The 15,399-nt window shown below is 47.6% G+C and overlaps 10 non-coding genes across 10 annotated transcripts; all 10 read left to right on the forward strand.

Moving 5' to 3' along the window:
* Positions 1 to 1,170: 1,170 nt before the first annotated feature.
* Positions 1,171 to 1,361, forward strand: LOC142697181 (U2 spliceosomal RNA). The gene has a single exon (XR_012865000.1). It is a non-coding gene; the product is annotated as a U2 spliceosomal RNA (small nuclear RNA).
* A 1,296-nt stretch (positions 1,362 to 2,657) lies between these two features.
* On the forward strand, positions 2,658 to 2,848 carry LOC142697182 (U2 spliceosomal RNA). Its single transcript, XR_012865001.1, has one exon. It is a non-coding gene; the product is annotated as a U2 spliceosomal RNA (small nuclear RNA).
* A 1,284-nt stretch (positions 2,849 to 4,132) lies between these two features.
* On the forward strand, positions 4,133 to 4,323 carry LOC142697184 (U2 spliceosomal RNA). Its single transcript, XR_012865003.1, has one exon. It is a non-coding gene; the product is annotated as a U2 spliceosomal RNA (small nuclear RNA).
* Positions 4,324 to 5,607: 1,284 nt separating this feature from the next.
* Positions 5,608 to 5,798, forward strand: LOC142697186 (U2 spliceosomal RNA). The gene has a single exon (XR_012865004.1). It is a non-coding gene; the product is annotated as a U2 spliceosomal RNA (small nuclear RNA).
* A 1,296-nt stretch (positions 5,799 to 7,094) lies between these two features.
* Positions 7,095 to 7,285, forward strand: LOC142697187 (U2 spliceosomal RNA). Its single transcript, XR_012865005.1, has one exon. It is a non-coding gene; the product is annotated as a U2 spliceosomal RNA (small nuclear RNA).
* Positions 7,286 to 8,585: 1,300 nt separating this feature from the next.
* LOC142697188 (U2 spliceosomal RNA) lies at positions 8,586 to 8,776 on the forward strand. The gene has a single exon (XR_012865006.1). It is a non-coding gene; the product is annotated as a U2 spliceosomal RNA (small nuclear RNA).
* A 1,296-nt stretch (positions 8,777 to 10,072) lies between these two features.
* Positions 10,073 to 10,263, forward strand: LOC142697189 (U2 spliceosomal RNA). Its single transcript, XR_012865007.1, has one exon. It is a non-coding gene; the product is annotated as a U2 spliceosomal RNA (small nuclear RNA).
* Positions 10,264 to 11,539: 1,276 nt separating this feature from the next.
* LOC142697190 (U2 spliceosomal RNA) lies at positions 11,540 to 11,730 on the forward strand. Its single transcript, XR_012865008.1, has one exon. It is a non-coding gene; the product is annotated as a U2 spliceosomal RNA (small nuclear RNA).
* A 1,284-nt stretch (positions 11,731 to 13,014) lies between these two features.
* Positions 13,015 to 13,205, forward strand: LOC142697191 (U2 spliceosomal RNA). Its single transcript, XR_012865009.1, has one exon. It is a non-coding gene; the product is annotated as a U2 spliceosomal RNA (small nuclear RNA).
* Positions 13,206 to 14,481: 1,276 nt separating this feature from the next.
* Positions 14,482 to 14,672, forward strand: LOC142697192 (U2 spliceosomal RNA). The gene has a single exon (XR_012865010.1). It is a non-coding gene; the product is annotated as a U2 spliceosomal RNA (small nuclear RNA).
* Positions 14,673 to 15,399: the final 727 nt, after the last annotated feature.

The raw sequence follows: 15,399 nt of genomic DNA on the forward strand, positions 1-15,399 counted from the left end.
ATGAGTGATAATGAGCTCATTGATTAAATGCAATTAATGAATAGATTGCCACCTCTTGTTGTGTGTCGTCTGTGTTTCTGTGTTTCCGGCATTTCACATTGGAACACCTCATTCACCTTCCTTGTCTTCTCTCCGCCCTCCCTTTTAGGTAAGTTAAAGAGCTGCACCTGAGCCAGCCACTGATTGATTGATTGATTGATTGATTGATTGATTGATTGATTGATTGATTGATGCAGCACAACAGTCAAATAGTGGAGTGGAGTAGGGGAACAGCAAACAGCCAATAAAGCAGCCCGCCCGCTCGCCTGCCCGCCACAATGGACCTACCTGTGTACACTAGATGGATGTGATGGAATGTACTGTCGTCCCTACATTTCAAGAAGAAGTAAGAATTGCAGTTGCAACAAAGCCTTGCTTGCCTACAAAGAGAGCAGCAATTTGGATTTGTTACTATGTTACCTAGAAGAATAACAAACTGTGCAAGGATGGAGGTTGTAGGAGCAAGGAGAAGTTGTCTGTAAAGTTGGTGGATGCCTATTTTCCATTTTGCAGTCCCTTGTCTCCCTCTTGTGGCCTCCTGGAGGCAACTAGCTGTGCAAAAAAAAGACAGCCTGGCGGCCGGCTGTTGCAGTGTTGCCCTCTCAGGCAACACTGAGTGACTGACTGAGCCTCACCGTCTTATATAAAGTTCAGACGGAACTTTGCACGTGTCATAGTGGAGCCCTCAGGATTCCAGAGCCAGCTTTCTGACATCATAATGGGGCCTCAGAGATAAAAGCCTGGGCCCAGGCAGTGTTGGTCAGTGCTGCTCAGCAGGCAGCACTGGACTGGACTGGATTACAGCTGATACAAGGTGTGAAGGAACAAGGGGTGGCTGTGGGCATGCACTTGCTGCCGCTGCCAGTGTTTATCTGCATGGCAGCAGGGCATTTGGGCGTTGCCAGGAAGGCGTTTTTATGTAGATTCCTCCTCTTTCAGCACTGCATTGTGGTGCAAGCAAAAGAAGCAAATCCTGTCTGGCTTCCTCTCCGGCCTTTATTCACCTCCCGTGTAGCTGTGAGTGTGTGAGCCTGCAGGGCCCCATGGAATTGCCTAGAAGTAGGCTGAATCGCTGCAAGGGCTGAACAGCAGTATCGGGCAGGCTCGGGCAACGCGCGGCCCGTTCGGGTTATCGCTTCTCGGCCTTTTGGCTAAGATCAAGTGTAGTATCTGTTCTTATCAGTTTAATATCTGATACGTCCCCTATCTGGGGACCATATATTAAATGGATTTTTAGAACAGGGAGATGGAAATAGAGCTTGCTCTGTCCACTCCACGCATTGACCTGGTATTGCAGTATTTCCAGGACCGGTGCACCCTTTCCTTATGTGTTGACTAAAAGCAGATTCCAAAAGTGTTTTTTGTCTTTGCTATTGTTTCTGTCTTTCTGAAGGGATCTCCCCTTTTAATCCCATTATTTCAACACCTGTTGGACAATGCATGAGTGATAATGAGCTCATTGATTAAATGCAATTAATGAATAGATTGCCACCTCTTGTTGTGTGTCGTCTGTGTTTCTGTGTTTCCGGCATTTCACATTGGAACACCTCATTCACCTTCCTTGTCTTCTCTCCGCCCTCCCTTTTAGGTAAGTTAAAGAGCTGCACCTGAGCCAGCCACTGATTGATTGATTGATTGATTGATTGATTGATTGATTGATTGATTGATTGATTGATTGATGCAGCACAACAGTCAAATAGTGGAGTGGAGTAGGGGAACAGCAAACAGCCAATAAAGCAGCCCGCCCGCTCGCCTGCCCGCCACAATGGACCTACCTGTGTACACTAGATGGATGTGATGGAATGTACTGTCGTCCCTACATTTCAAGAAGAAGTAAGAATTGCAGTTGCAACAAAGCCTTGCTTGCCTACAAAGAGAGCAGCAATTTGGATTTGTTACTATGTTACCTAGAAGAATAACAAACTGTGCAAGGATGGAGGTTGTAGGAGCAAGGAGAAGTTGTCTGTAAAGTTGGTGGATGCCTATTTTCCATTTTGCAGTCCCTTGTCTCCCTCTTGTGGCCTCCTGGAGGCAACTAGCTGTGCAAAAAAAAGACAGCCTGGCGGCCGGCTGTTGCAGTGTTGCCCTCTCAGGCAACACTGAGTGACTGACTGAGCCTCACCGTCTTATATAAAGTTCAGACGGAACTTTGCACGTGTCATAGTGGAGCCCTCAGGATTCCAGAGCCAGCTTTCTGACATCATAATGGGGCCTCAGAGATAAAAGCCTGGGCCCAGGCAGTGTTGGTCAGTGCTGCTCAGCAGGCAGCACTGGACTGGACTGGATTACAGCTGATACAAGGTGTGAAGGAACAAGGGGTGGCTGTGGGCATGCACTTGCTGCCGCTGCCAGTGTTTATCTGCATGGCAGCAGGGCATTTGGGCGTTGCCAGGAAGGCGTTTTTATGTAGATTCCTCCTCTTTCAGCACTGCATTGTGGTGCAAGCAAAAGAAGCAAATCCTGTCTGGCTTCCTCTCCGGCCTTTATTCACCTCCCGTGTAGCTGTGAGTGTGTGAGCCTGCAGGGCCCCATGGAATTGCCTACAAGTAGGCTGAATCGCTGCAAGGGCTGAACAGCAGTATCGGGCAGGCTCGGGCAACGCGCGGCCCGTTCGGGTTATCGCTTCTCGGCCTTTTGGCTAAGATCAAGTGTAGTATCTGTTCTTATCAGTTTAATATCTGATACGTCCCCTATCTGGGGACCATATATTAAATGGATTTTTAGAACAGGGAGATGGAAATAGAGCTTGCTCTGTCCACTCCACGCATTGACCTGGTATTGCAGTATTTCCAGGACCGGTGCACCCTTTCCTTATGTGTTGACTAAAAGCAGATTCCAAAAGTGTTTTTTGTCTTTGCTATTGTTTCTGTCTTTCTGAAGGGATCTCCCCTTTTAATCCCATTATTTCAACACCTGTTGGACAATGCATGAGTGATAATGAGCTCATTGATTAAATGCAATTAATGAATAGATTGCCACCTCTTGTTGTGTGTCGTCTGTGTTTCTGTGTTTCCGGCATTTCACATTGGAACACCTCATTCACCTTCCTTGTCTTCTCTCCGCCCTCCCTTTTAGGTAAGTTAAAGAGCTGCACCTGAGCCAGCCACTGATTGATTGATTGATTGATTGATTGATTGATTGATTGATTGATTGATGCAGCACAACAGTCAAATAGTGGAGTGGAGTAGGGGAACAGCAAACAGCCAATAAAGCAGCCCGCCCGCTCGCCTGCCCGCCACAATGGACCTACCTGTGTACACTAGATGGATGTGATGGAATGTACTGTCGTCCCTACATTTCAAGAAGAAGTAAGAATTGCAGTTGCAACAAAGCCTTGCTTGCCTACAAAGAGAGCAGCAATTTGGATTTGTTACTATGTTACCTAGAAGAATAACAAACTGTGCAAGGATGGAGGTTGTAGGAGCAAGGAGAAGTTGTCTGTAAAGTTGGTGGATGCCTATTTTCCATTTTGCAGTCCCTTGTCTCCCTCTTGTGGCCTCCTGGAGGCAACTAGCTGTGCAAAAAAAAGACAGCCTGGCGGCCGGCTGTTGCAGTGTTGCCCTCTCAGGCAACACTGAGTGACTGACTGAGCCTCACCGTCTTATATAAAGTTCAGACGGAACTTTGCACGTGTCATAGTGGAGCCCTCAGGATTCCAGAGCCAGCTTTCTGACATCATAATGGGGCCTCAGAGATAAAAGCCTGGGCCCAGGCAGTGTTGGTCAGTGCTGCTCAGCAGGCAGCACTGGACTGGACTGGATTACAGCTGATACAAGGTGTGAAGGAACAAGGGGTGGCTGTGGGCATGCACTTGCTGCCGCTGCCAGTGTTTATCTGCATGGCAGCAGGGCATTTGGGCGTTGCCAGGAAGGCGTTTTTATGTAGATTCCTCCTCTTTCAGCACTGCATTGTGGTGCAAGCAAAAGAAGCAAATCCTGTCTGGCTTCCTCTCCGGCCTTTATTCACCTCCCGTGTAGCTGTGAGTGTGTGAGCCTGCAGGGCCCCATGGAATTGCCTACAAGTAGGCTGAATCGCTGCAAGGGCTGAACAGCAGTATCGGGCAGGCTCGGGCAACGCGCGGCCCGTTCGGGTTATCGCTTCTCGGCCTTTTGGCTAAGATCAAGTGTAGTATCTGTTCTTATCAGTTTAATATCTGATACGTCCCCTATCTGGGGACCATATATTAAATGGATTTTTAGAACAGGGAGATGGAAATAGAGCTTGCTCTGTCCACTCCACGCATTGACCTGGTATTGCAGTATTTCCAGGACCGGTGCACCCTTTCCTTATGTGTTGACTAAAAGCAGATTCCAAAAGTGTTTTTTGTCTTTGCTATTGTTTCTGTCTTTCTGAAGGGATCTCCCCTTTTAATCCCATTATTTCAACACCTGTTGGACAATGCATGAGTGATAATGAGCTCATTGATTAAATGCAATTAATGAATAGATTGCCACCTCTTGTTGTGTGTCGTCTGTGTTTCTGTGTTTCCGGCATTTCACATTGGAACACCTCATTCACCTTCCTTGTCTTCTCTCCGCCCTCCCTTTTAGGTAAGTTAAAGAGCTGCACCTGAGCCAGCCACTGATTGATTGATTGATTGATTGATTGATTGATTGATTGATTGATTGATGCAGCACAACAGTCAAATAGTGGAGTGGAGTAGGGGAACAGCAAACAGCCAATAAAGCAGCCCGCCCGCTCGCCTGCCCACCACAATGGACCTACCTGTGTACACTAGATGGATGTGATGGAATGTACTGTCGTCCCTACATTTCAAGAAGAAGTAAGAATTGCAGTTGCAACAAAGCCTTGCTTGCCTACAAAGAGAGCAGCAATTTGGATTTGTTACTATGTTACCTAGAAGAATAACAAACTGTGCAAGGATGGAGGTTGTAGGAGCAAGGAGAAGTTGTCTGTAAAGTTGGTGGATGCCTATTTTCCATTTTGCAGTCCCTTGTCTCCCTCTTGTGGCCTCCTGGAGGCAACTAGCTGTGCAAAAAAAAGACAGCCTGGCGGCCGGCTGTTGCAGTGTTGCCCTCTCAGGCAACACTGAGTGACTGACTGAGCCTCACCGTCTTATATAAAGTTCAGACGGAACTTTGCACGTGTCATAGTGGAGCCCTCAGGATTCCAGAGCCAGCTTTCTGACATCATAATGGGGCCTCAGAGATAAAAGCCTGGGCCCAGGCAGTGTTGGTCAGTGCTGCTCAGCAGGCAGCACTGGACTGGACTGGATTACAGCTGATACAAGGTGTGAAGGAACAAGGGGTGGCTGTGGGCATGCACTTGCTGCCGCTGCCAGTGTTTATCTGCATGGCAGCAGGGCATTTGGGCGTTGCCAGGAAGGCGTTTTTATGTAGATTCCTCCTCTTTCAGCACTGCATTGTGGTGCAAGCAAAAGAAGCAAATCCTGTCTGGCTTCCTCTCCGGCCTTTATTCACCTCCCGTGTAGCTGTGAGTGTGTGAGCCTGCAGGGCCCCATGGAATTGCCTAGAAGTAGGCTGAATCGCTGCAAGGGCTGAACAGCAGTATCGGGCAGGCTCGGGCAACGCGCGGCCCGTTCGGGTTATCGCTTCTCGGCCTTTTGGCTAAGATCAAGTGTAGTATCTGTTCTTATCAGTTTAATATCTGATACGTCCCCTATCTGGGGACCATATATTAAATGGATTTTTAGAACAGGGAGATGGAAATAGAGCTTGCTCTGTCCACTCCACGCATTGACCTGGTATTGCAGTATTTCCAGGACCGGTGCACCCTTTCCTTATGTGTTGACTAAAAGCAGATTCCAAAAGTGTTTTTTGTCTTTGCTATTGTTTCTGTCTTTCTGAAGGGATCTCCCCTTTTAATCCCATTATTTCAACACCTGTTGGACAATGCATGAGTGATAATGAGCTCATTGATTAAATGCAATTAATGAATAGATTGCCACCTCTTGTTGTGTGTCGTCTGTGTTTCTGTGTTTCCGGCATTTCACATTGGAACACCTCATTCACCTTCCTTGTCTTCTCTCCGCCCTCCCTTTTAGGTAAGTTAAAGAGCTGCACCTGAGCCAGCCACTGATTGATTGATTGATTGATTGATTGATTGATTGATTGATTGATTGATTGATTGATTGATGCAGCACAACAGTCAAATAGTGGAGTGGAGTAGGGGAACAGCAAACAGCCAATAAAGCAGCCCGCCCGCTCGCCTGCCCGCCACAATGGACCTACCTGTGTACACTAGATGGATGTGATGGAATGTACTGTCGTCCCTACATTTCAAGAAGAAGTAAGAATTGCAGTTGCAACAAAGCCTTGCTTGCCTACAAAGAGAGCAGCAATTTGGATTTGTTACTATGTTACCTAGAAGAATAACAAACTGTGCAAGGATGGAGGTTGTAGGAGCAAGGAGAAGTTGTCTGTAAAGTTGGTGGATGCCTATTTTCCATTTTGCAGTCCCTTGTCTCCCTCTTGTGGCCTCCTGGAGGCAACTAGCTGTGCAAAAAAAAGACAGCCTGGCGGCCGGCTGTTGCAGTGTTGCCCTCTCAGGCAACACTGAGTGACTGACTGAGCCTCACCGTCTTATATAAAGTTCAGACGGAACTTTGCACGTGTCATAGTGGAGCCCTCAGGATTCCAGAGCCAGCTTTCTGACATCATAATGGGGCCTCAGAGATAAAAGCCTGGGCCCAGGCAGTGTTGGTCAGTGCTGCTCAGCAGGCAGCACTGGACTGGACTGGATTACAGCTGATACAAGGTGTGAAGGAACAAGGGGTGGCTGTGGGCATGCACTTGCTGCCGCTGCCAGTGTTTATCTGCATGGCAGCAGGGCATTTGGGCGTTGCCAGGAAGGCGTTTTTATGTAGATTCCTCCTCTTTCAGCACTGCATTGTGGTGCAAGCAAAAGAAGCAAATCCTGTCTGGCTTCCTCTCCGGCCTTTATTCACCTCCCGTGTAGCTGTGAGTGTGTGAGCCTGCAGGGCCCCATGGAATTGCCTAGAAGTAGGCTGAATCGCTGCAAGGGCTGAACAGCAGTATCGGGCAGGCTCGGGCAACGCGCGGCCCGTTCGGGTTATCGCTTCTCGGCCTTTTGGCTAAGATCAAGTGTAGTATCTGTTCTTATCAGTTTAATATCTGATACGTCCCCTATCTGGGGACCATATATTAAATGGATTTTTAGAACAGGGAGATGGAAATAGAGCTTGCTCTGTCCACTCCACGCATTGACCTGGTATTGCAGTATTTCCAGGACCGGTGCACCCTTTCCTTATGTGTTGACTAAAAGCAGATTCCAAAAGTGTTTTTTGTCTTTGCTATTGTTTCTGTCTTTCTGAAGGGATCTCCCCTTTTAATCCCATTATTTCAACACCTGTTGGACAATGCATGAGTGATAATGAGCTCATTGATTAAATGCAATTAATGAATAGATTGCCACCTCTTGTTGTGTGTCGTCTGTGTTTCTGTGTTTCCGGCATTTCACATTGGAACACCTCATTCACCTTCCTTGTCTTCTCTCCGCCCTCCCTTTTAGGTAAGTTAAAGAGCTGCACCTGAGCCAGCCACTGATTGATTGATTGATTGATTGATTGATTGATTGATTGATTGATTGATTGATTGATTGATTGATGCAGCACAACAGTCAAATAGTGGAGTGGAGTAGGGGAACAGCAAACAGCCAATAAAGCAGCCCGCCCGCTCGCCTGCCCGCCACAATGGACCTACCTGTGTACACTAGATGGATGTGATGGAATGTACTGTCGTCCCTACATTTCAAGAAGAAGTAAGAATTGCAGTTGCAACAAAGCCTTGCTTGCCTACAAAGAGAGCAGCAATTTGGATTTGTTACTATGTTACCTAGAAGAATAACAAACTGTGCAAGGATGGAGGTTGTAGGAGCAAGGAGAAGTTGTCTGTAAAGTTGGTGGATGCCTATTTTCCATTTTGCAGTCCCTTGTCTCCCTCTTGTGGCCTCCTGGAGGCAACTAGCTGTGCAAAAAAAAGACAGCCTGGCGGCCGGCTGTTGCAGTGTTGCCCTCTCAGGCAACACTGAGTGACTGACTGAGCCTCACCGTCTTATATAAAGTTCAGACGGAACTTTGCACGTGTCATAGTGGAGCCCTCAGGATTCCAGAGCCAGCTTTCTGACATCATAATGGGGCCTCAGAGATAAAAGCCTGGGCCCAGGCAGTGTTGGTCAGTGCTGCTCAGCAGGCAGCACTGGACTGGACTGGATTACAGCTGATACAAGGTGTGAAGGAACAAGGGGTGGCTGTGGGCATGCACTTGCTGCCGCTGCCAGTGTTTATCTGCATGGCAGCAGGGCATTTGGGCGTTGCCAGGAAGGCGTTTTTATGTAGATTCCTCCTCTTTCAGCACTGCATTGTGGTGCAAGCAAAAGAAGCAAATCCTGTCTGGCTTCCTCTCCGGCCTTTATTCACCTCCCGTGTAGCTGTGAGTGTGTGAGCCTGCAGGGCCCCATGGAATTGCCTAGAAGTAGGCTGAATCGCTGCAAGGGCTGAACAGCAGTATCGGGCAGGCTCGGGCAACGCGCGGCCCGTTCGGGTTATCGCTTCTCGGCCTTTTGGCTAAGATCAAGTGTAGTATCTGTTCTTATCAGTTTAATATCTGATACGTCCCCTATCTGGGGACCATATATTAAATGGATTTTTAGAACAGGGAGATGGAAATAGAGCTTGCTCTGTCCACTCCACGCATTGACCTGGTATTGCAGTATTTCCAGGACCGGTGCACCCTTTCCTTATGTGTTGACTAAAAGCAGATTCCAAAAGTGTTTTTTGTCTTTGCTATTGTTTCTGTCTTTCTGAAGGGATCTCCCCTTTTAATCCCATTATTTCAACACCTGTTGGACAATGCATGAGTGATAATGAGCTCATTGATTAAATGCAATTAATGAATAGATTGCCACCTCTTGTTGTGTGTCGTCTGTGTTTCTGTGTTTCCGGCATTTCACATTGGAACACCTCATTCACCTTCCTTGTCTTCTCTCCGCCCTCCCTTTTAGGTAAGTTAAAGAGCTGCACCTGAGCCAGCCACTGATTGATTGATTGATTGATTGATTGATTGATTGATTGATTGATTGATTGATTGATTGATGCAGCACAACAGTCAAATAGTGGAGTGGAGTAGGGGAACAGCAAACAGCCAATAAAGCAGCCCGCCCGCTCGCCTGCCCGCCACAATGGACCTACCTGTGTACACTAGATGGATGTGATGGAATGTACTGTCGTCCCTACATTTCAAGAAGAAGTAAGAATTGCAGTTGCAACAAAGCCTTGCTTGCCTACAAAGAGAGCAGCAATTTGGATTTGTTACTATGTTACCTAGAAGAATAACAAACTGTGCAAGGATGGAGGTTGTAGGAGCAAGGAGAAGTTGTCTGTAAAGTTGGTGGATGCCTATTTTCCATTTTGCAGTCCCTTGTCTCCCTCTTGTGGCCTCCTGGAGGCAACTAGCTGTGCAAAAAAAAGACAGCCTGGCGGCCGGCTGTTGCAGTGTTGCCCTCTCAGGCAACACTGAGTGACTGACTGAGCCTCACCGTCTTATATAAAGTTCAGACGGAACTTTGCACGTGTCATAGTGGAGCCCTCAGGATTCCAGAGCCAGCTTTCTGACATCATAATGGGGCCTCAGAGATAAAAGCCTGGGCCCAGGCAGTGTTGGTCAGTGCTGCTCAGCAGGCAGCACTGGACTGGACTGGATTACAGCTGATACAAGGTGTGAAGGAACAAGGGGTGGCTGTGGGCATGCACTTGCTGCCGCTGCCAGTGTTTATCTGCATGGCAGCAGGGCATTTGGGCGTTGCCAGGAAGGCGTTTTTATGTAGATTCCTCCTCTTTCAGCACTGCATTGTGGTGCAAGCAAAAGAAGCAAATCCTGTCTGGCTTCCTCTCCGGCCTTTATTCACCTCCCGTGTAGCTGTGAGTGTGTGAGCCTGCAGGGCCCCATGGAATTACCTAGAAGTAGGCTGAATCGCTGCAAGGGCTGAACAGCAGTATCGGGCAGGCTCGGGCAACGCGCGGCCCGTTCGGGTTATCGCTTCTCGGCCTTTTGGCTAAGATCAAGTGTAGTATCTGTTCTTATCAGTTTAATATCTGATACGTCCCCTATCTGGGGACCATATATTAAATGGATTTTTAGAACAGGGAGATGGAAATAGAGCTTGCTCTGTCCACTCCACGCATTGACCTGGTATTGCAGTATTTCCAGGACCGGTGCACCCTTTCCTTATGTGTTGACTAAAAGCAGATTCCAAAAGTGTTTTTTGTCTTTGCTATTGTTTCTGTCTTTCTGAAGGGATCTCCCCTTTTAATCCCATTATTTCAACACCCGTTGGACAATGCATGAGTGATAATGAGCTCATTGATTAAATGCAATTAATGAATAGATTGCCACCTCTTGTTGTGTGTCGTCTGTGTTTCTGTGTTTCCGGCATTTCACATTGGAACACCTCATTCACCTTCCTTGTCTTCTCTCCGCCCTCCCTTTTAGGTAAGTTAAAGAGCTGCACCTGAGCCAGCCACTGATTGATTGATTGATTGATTGATTGATTGATTGATTGATGCAGCATAACAGTCAAATAGTGGAGTGGAGTAGGGGAACAGCAAACAGCCAATAAAGCAGCCCGCCCGCTCGCCTGCCCGCCACAATGGACCTACCTGTGTACACTAGATGGATGTGATGGAATGTACTGTCGTCCCTACATTTCAAGAAGAAGTAAGAATTGCAGTTGCAACAAAGCCTTGCTTGCCTACAAAGAGAGCAGCAATTTGGATTTGTTACTATGTTACCTAGAAGAATAACAAACTGTGCAAGGATGGAGGTTGTAGGAGCAAGGAGAAGTTGTCTGTAAAGTTGGTGGATGCCTATTTTCCATTTTGCAGTCCCTTGTCTCCCTCTTGTGGCCTCCTGGAGGCAACTAGCTGTGCAAAAAAAAGACAGCCTGGCGGCCGGCTGTTGCAGTGTTGCCCTCTCAGGCAACACTGAGTGACTGACTGAGCCTCACCGTCTTATATAAAGTTCAGACGGAACTTTGCACGTGTCATAGTGGAGCCCTCAGGATTCCAGAGCCAGCTTTCTGACATCATAATGGGGCCTCAGAGATAAAAGCCTGGGCCCAGGCAGTGTTGGTCAGTGCTGCTCAGCAGGCAGCACTGGACTGGACTGGATTACAGCTGATACAAGGTGTGAAGGAACAAGGGGTGGCTGTGGGCATGCACTTGCTGCCGCTGCCAGTGTTTATCTGCATGGCAGCAGGGCATTTGGGCGTTGCCAGGAAGGCGTTTTTATGTAGATTCCTCCTCTTTCAGCACTGCATTGTGGTGCAAGCAAAAGAAGCAAATCCTGTCTGGCTTCCTCTCCGGCCTTTATTCACCTCCCGTGTAGCTGTGAGTGTGTGAGCCTGCAGGGCCCCATGGAATTGCCTAGAAGTAGGCTGAATCGCTGCAAGGGCTGAACAGCAGTATCGGGCAGGCTCGGGCAACGCGCGGCCCGTTCGGGTTATCGCTTCTCGGCCTTTTGGCTAAGATCAAGTGTAGTATCTGTTCTTATCAGTTTAATATCTGATACGTCCCCTATCTGGGGACCATATATTAAATGGATTTTTAGAACAGGGAGATGGAAATAGAGCTTGCTCTGTCCACTCCACGCATTGACCTGGTATTGCAGTATTTCCAGGACCGGTGCACCCTTTCCTTATGTGTTGACTAAAAGCAGATTCCAAAAGTGTTTTTTGTCTTTGCTATTGTTTCTGTCTTTCTGAAGGGATCTCCCCTTTTAATCCCATTATTTCAACACCTGTTGGACAATGCATGAGTGATAATGAGCTCATTGATTAAATGCAATTAATGAATAGATTGCCACCTCTTGTTGTGTGTCGTCTGTGTTTCTGTGTTTCCGGCATTTCACATTGGAACACCTCATTCACCTTCCTTGTCTTCTCTCCGCCCTCCCTTTTAGGTAAGTTAAAGAGCTGCACCTGAGCCAGCCACTGATTGATTGATTGATTGATTGATTGATTGATTGATTGATTGATTGATGCAGCACAACAGTCAAATAGTGGAGTGGAGTAGGGGAACAGCAAACAGCCAATAAAGCAGCCCGCCCGCTCGCCTGCCCGCCACAATGGACCTACCTGTGTACACTAGATGGATGTGATGGAATGTACTGTCGTCCCTACATTTCAAGAAGAAGTAAGAATTGCAGTTGCAACAAAGCCTTGCTTGCCTACAAAGAGAGCAGCAATTTGGATTTGTTACTATGTTACCTAGAAGAATAACAAACTGTGCAAGGATGGAGGTTGTAGGAGCAAGGAGAAGTTGTCTGTAAAGTTGGTGGATGCCTATTTTCCATTTTGCAGTCCCTTGTCTCCCTCTTGTGGCCTCCTGGAGGCAACTAGCTGTGCAAAAAAAAGACAGCCTGGCGGCCGGCTGTTGCAGTGTTGCCCTCTCAGGCAACACTGAGTGACTGACTGAGCCTCACCGTCTTATATAAAGTTCAGACGGAACTTTGCACGTGTCATAGTGGAGCCCTCAGGATTCCAGAGCCAGCTTTCTGACATCATAATGGGGCCTCAGAGATAAAAGCCTGGGCCCAGGCAGTGTTGGTCAGTGCTGCTCAGCAGGCAGCACTGGACTGGACTGGATTACAGCTGATACAAGGTGTGAAGGAACAAGGGGTGGCTGTGGGCATGCACTTGCTGCCGCTGCCAGTGTTTATCTGCATGGCAGCAGGGCATTTGGGCGTTGCCAGGAAGGCGTTTTTATGTAGATTCCTCCTCTTTCAGCACTGCATTGTGGTGCAAGCAAAAGAAGCAAATCCTGTCTGGCTTCCTCTCCGGCCTTTATTCACCTCCCGTGTAGCTGTGAGTGTGTGAGCCTGCAGGGCCCCATGGAATTGCCTAGAAGTAGGCTGAATCGCTGCAAGGGCTGAACAGCAGTATCGGGCAGGCTCGGGCAACGCGCGGCCCGTTCGGGTTATCGCTTCTCGGCCTTTTGGCTAAGATCAAGTGTAGTATCTGTTCTTATCAGTTTAATATCTGATACGTCCCCTATCTGGGGACCATATATTAAATGGATTTTTAGAACAGGGAGATGGAAATAGAGCTTGCTCTGTCCACTCCACGCATTGACCTGGTATTGCAGTATTTCCAGGACCGGTGCACCCTTTCCTTATGTGTTGACTAAAAGCAGATTCCAAAAGTGTTTTTTGTCTTTGCTATTGTTTCTGTCTTTCTGAAGGGATCTCCCCTTTTAATCCCATTATTTCAACACCTGTTGGACAATGCATGAGTGATAATGAGCTCATTGATTAAATGCAATTAATGAATAGATTGCCACCTCTTGTTGTGTGTCGTCTGTGTTTCTGTGTTTCCGGCATTTCACATTGGAACACCTCATTCACCTTCCTTGTCTTCTCTCCGCCCTCCCTTTTAGGTAAGTTAAAGAGCTGCACCTGAGCCAGCCACTGATTGATTGATTGATTGATTGATTGATTGATTGATTGATGCAGCACAACAGTCAAATAGTGGAGTGGAGTAGGGGAACAGCAAACAGCCAATAAAGCAGCCCGCCCGCTCGCCTGCCCGCCACAATGGACCTACCTGTGTACACTAGATGGATGTGATGGAATGTACTGTCGTCCCTACATTTCAAGAAGAAGTAAGAATTGCAGTTGCAACAAAGCCTTGCTTGCCTACAAAGAGAGCAGCAATTTGGATTTGTTACTATGTTACCTAGAAGAATAACAAACTGTGCAAGGATGGAGGTTGTAGGAGCAAGGAGAAGTTGTCTGTAAAGTTGGTGGATGCCTATTTTCCATTTTGCAGTCCCTTGTCTCCCTCTTGTGGCCTCCTGGAGGCAACTAGCTGTGCAAAAAAAAGACAGCCTGGCGGCCGGCTGTTGCAGTGTTGCCCTCTCAGGCAACACTGAGTGACTGACTGAGCCTCACCGTCTTATATAAAGTTCAGACGGAACTTTGCACGTGTCATAGTGGAGCCCTCAGGATTCCAGAGCCAGCTTTCTGACATCATAATGGGGCCTCAGAGATAAAAGCCTGGGCCCAGGCAGTGTTGGTCAGTGCTGCTCAGCAGGCAGCACTGGACTGGACTGGATTACAGCTGATACAAGGTGTGAAGGAACAAGGGGTGGCTGTGGGCATGCACTTGCTGCCGCTGCCAGTGTTTATCTGCATGGCAGCAGGGCATTTGGGCGTTGCCAGGAAGGCGTTTTTATGTAGATTCCTCCTCTTTCAGCACTGCATTGTGGTGCAAGCAAAAGAAGCAAATCCTGTCTGGCTTCCTCTCCGGCCTTTATTCACCTCCCGTGTAGCTGTGAGTGTGTGAGCCTGCAGGGCCCCATGGAATTGCCTAGAAGTAGGCTGAATCGCTGCAAGGGCTGAACAGCAGTATCGGGCAGGCTCGGGCAACGCGCGGCCCGTTCGGGTTATCGCTTCTCGGCCTTTTGGCTAAGATCAAGTGTAGTATCTGTTCTTATCAGTTTAATATCTGATACGTCCCCTATCTGGGGACCATATATTAAATGGATTTTTAGAACAGGGAGATGGAAATAGAGCTTGCTCTGTCCACTCCACGCATTGACCTGGTATTGCAGTATTTCCAGGACCGGTGCACCCTTTCCTTATGTGTTGACTAAAAGCAGATTCCAAAAGTGTTTTTTGTCTTTGCTATTGTTTCTGTCTTTCTGAAGGGATCTCCCCTTTTAATCCCATTATTTCAACACCTGTTGGACAATGCATGAGTGATAATGAGCTCATTGATTAAATGCAATTAATGAATAGATTGCCACCTCTTGTTGTGTGTCGTCTGTGTTTCTGTGTTTCCGGCATTTCACATTGGAACACCTCATTCACCTTCCTTGTCTTCTCTCCGCCCTCCCTTTTAGGTAAGTTAAAGAGCTGCACCTGAGCCAGCCACTGATTGATTGATTGATTGATTGATTGATTGATTGATTGATTGATTGATTGATTGATGCAGCACAACAGTCAAATAGTGGAGTGGAGTAGGGGAACAGCAAACAGCCAATAAAGCAGCCCGCCCGCTCGCCTGCCCGCCACAATGGACCTACCTGTGTACACTAGATGGATGTGATGGAATGTACTGTCGTCCCTACATTTCAAGAAGAAGTAAGAATTGCAGTTGCAACAAAGCCTTGCTTGCCTACAAAGAGAGCAGCAATTTGGATTTGTTACTATGTTACCTAGAAGAATAACAAACTGTGCAAGGATGGAGGTTGTAGGAGCAAGGAGAAGTTGTCTGTAAAGTTGGTGGATGCCTATTTTCCATTTTGCAGTCCCTTGTCTCCCTCTTGTGGCCTCCTGGAGGCAACTAGCTGTGCAAAAAAAA

The sequence above is a fragment of the Rhinoderma darwinii genome (genome assembly GCF_050947455.1).
Source record: "Rhinoderma darwinii isolate aRhiDar2 chromosome 5 unlocalized genomic scaffold, aRhiDar2.hap1 SUPER_5_unloc_8, whole genome shotgun sequence".
In the NCBI taxonomy this organism is placed as follows: Eukaryota; Metazoa; Chordata; class Amphibia; order Anura; family Rhinodermatidae; genus Rhinoderma; species Rhinoderma darwinii.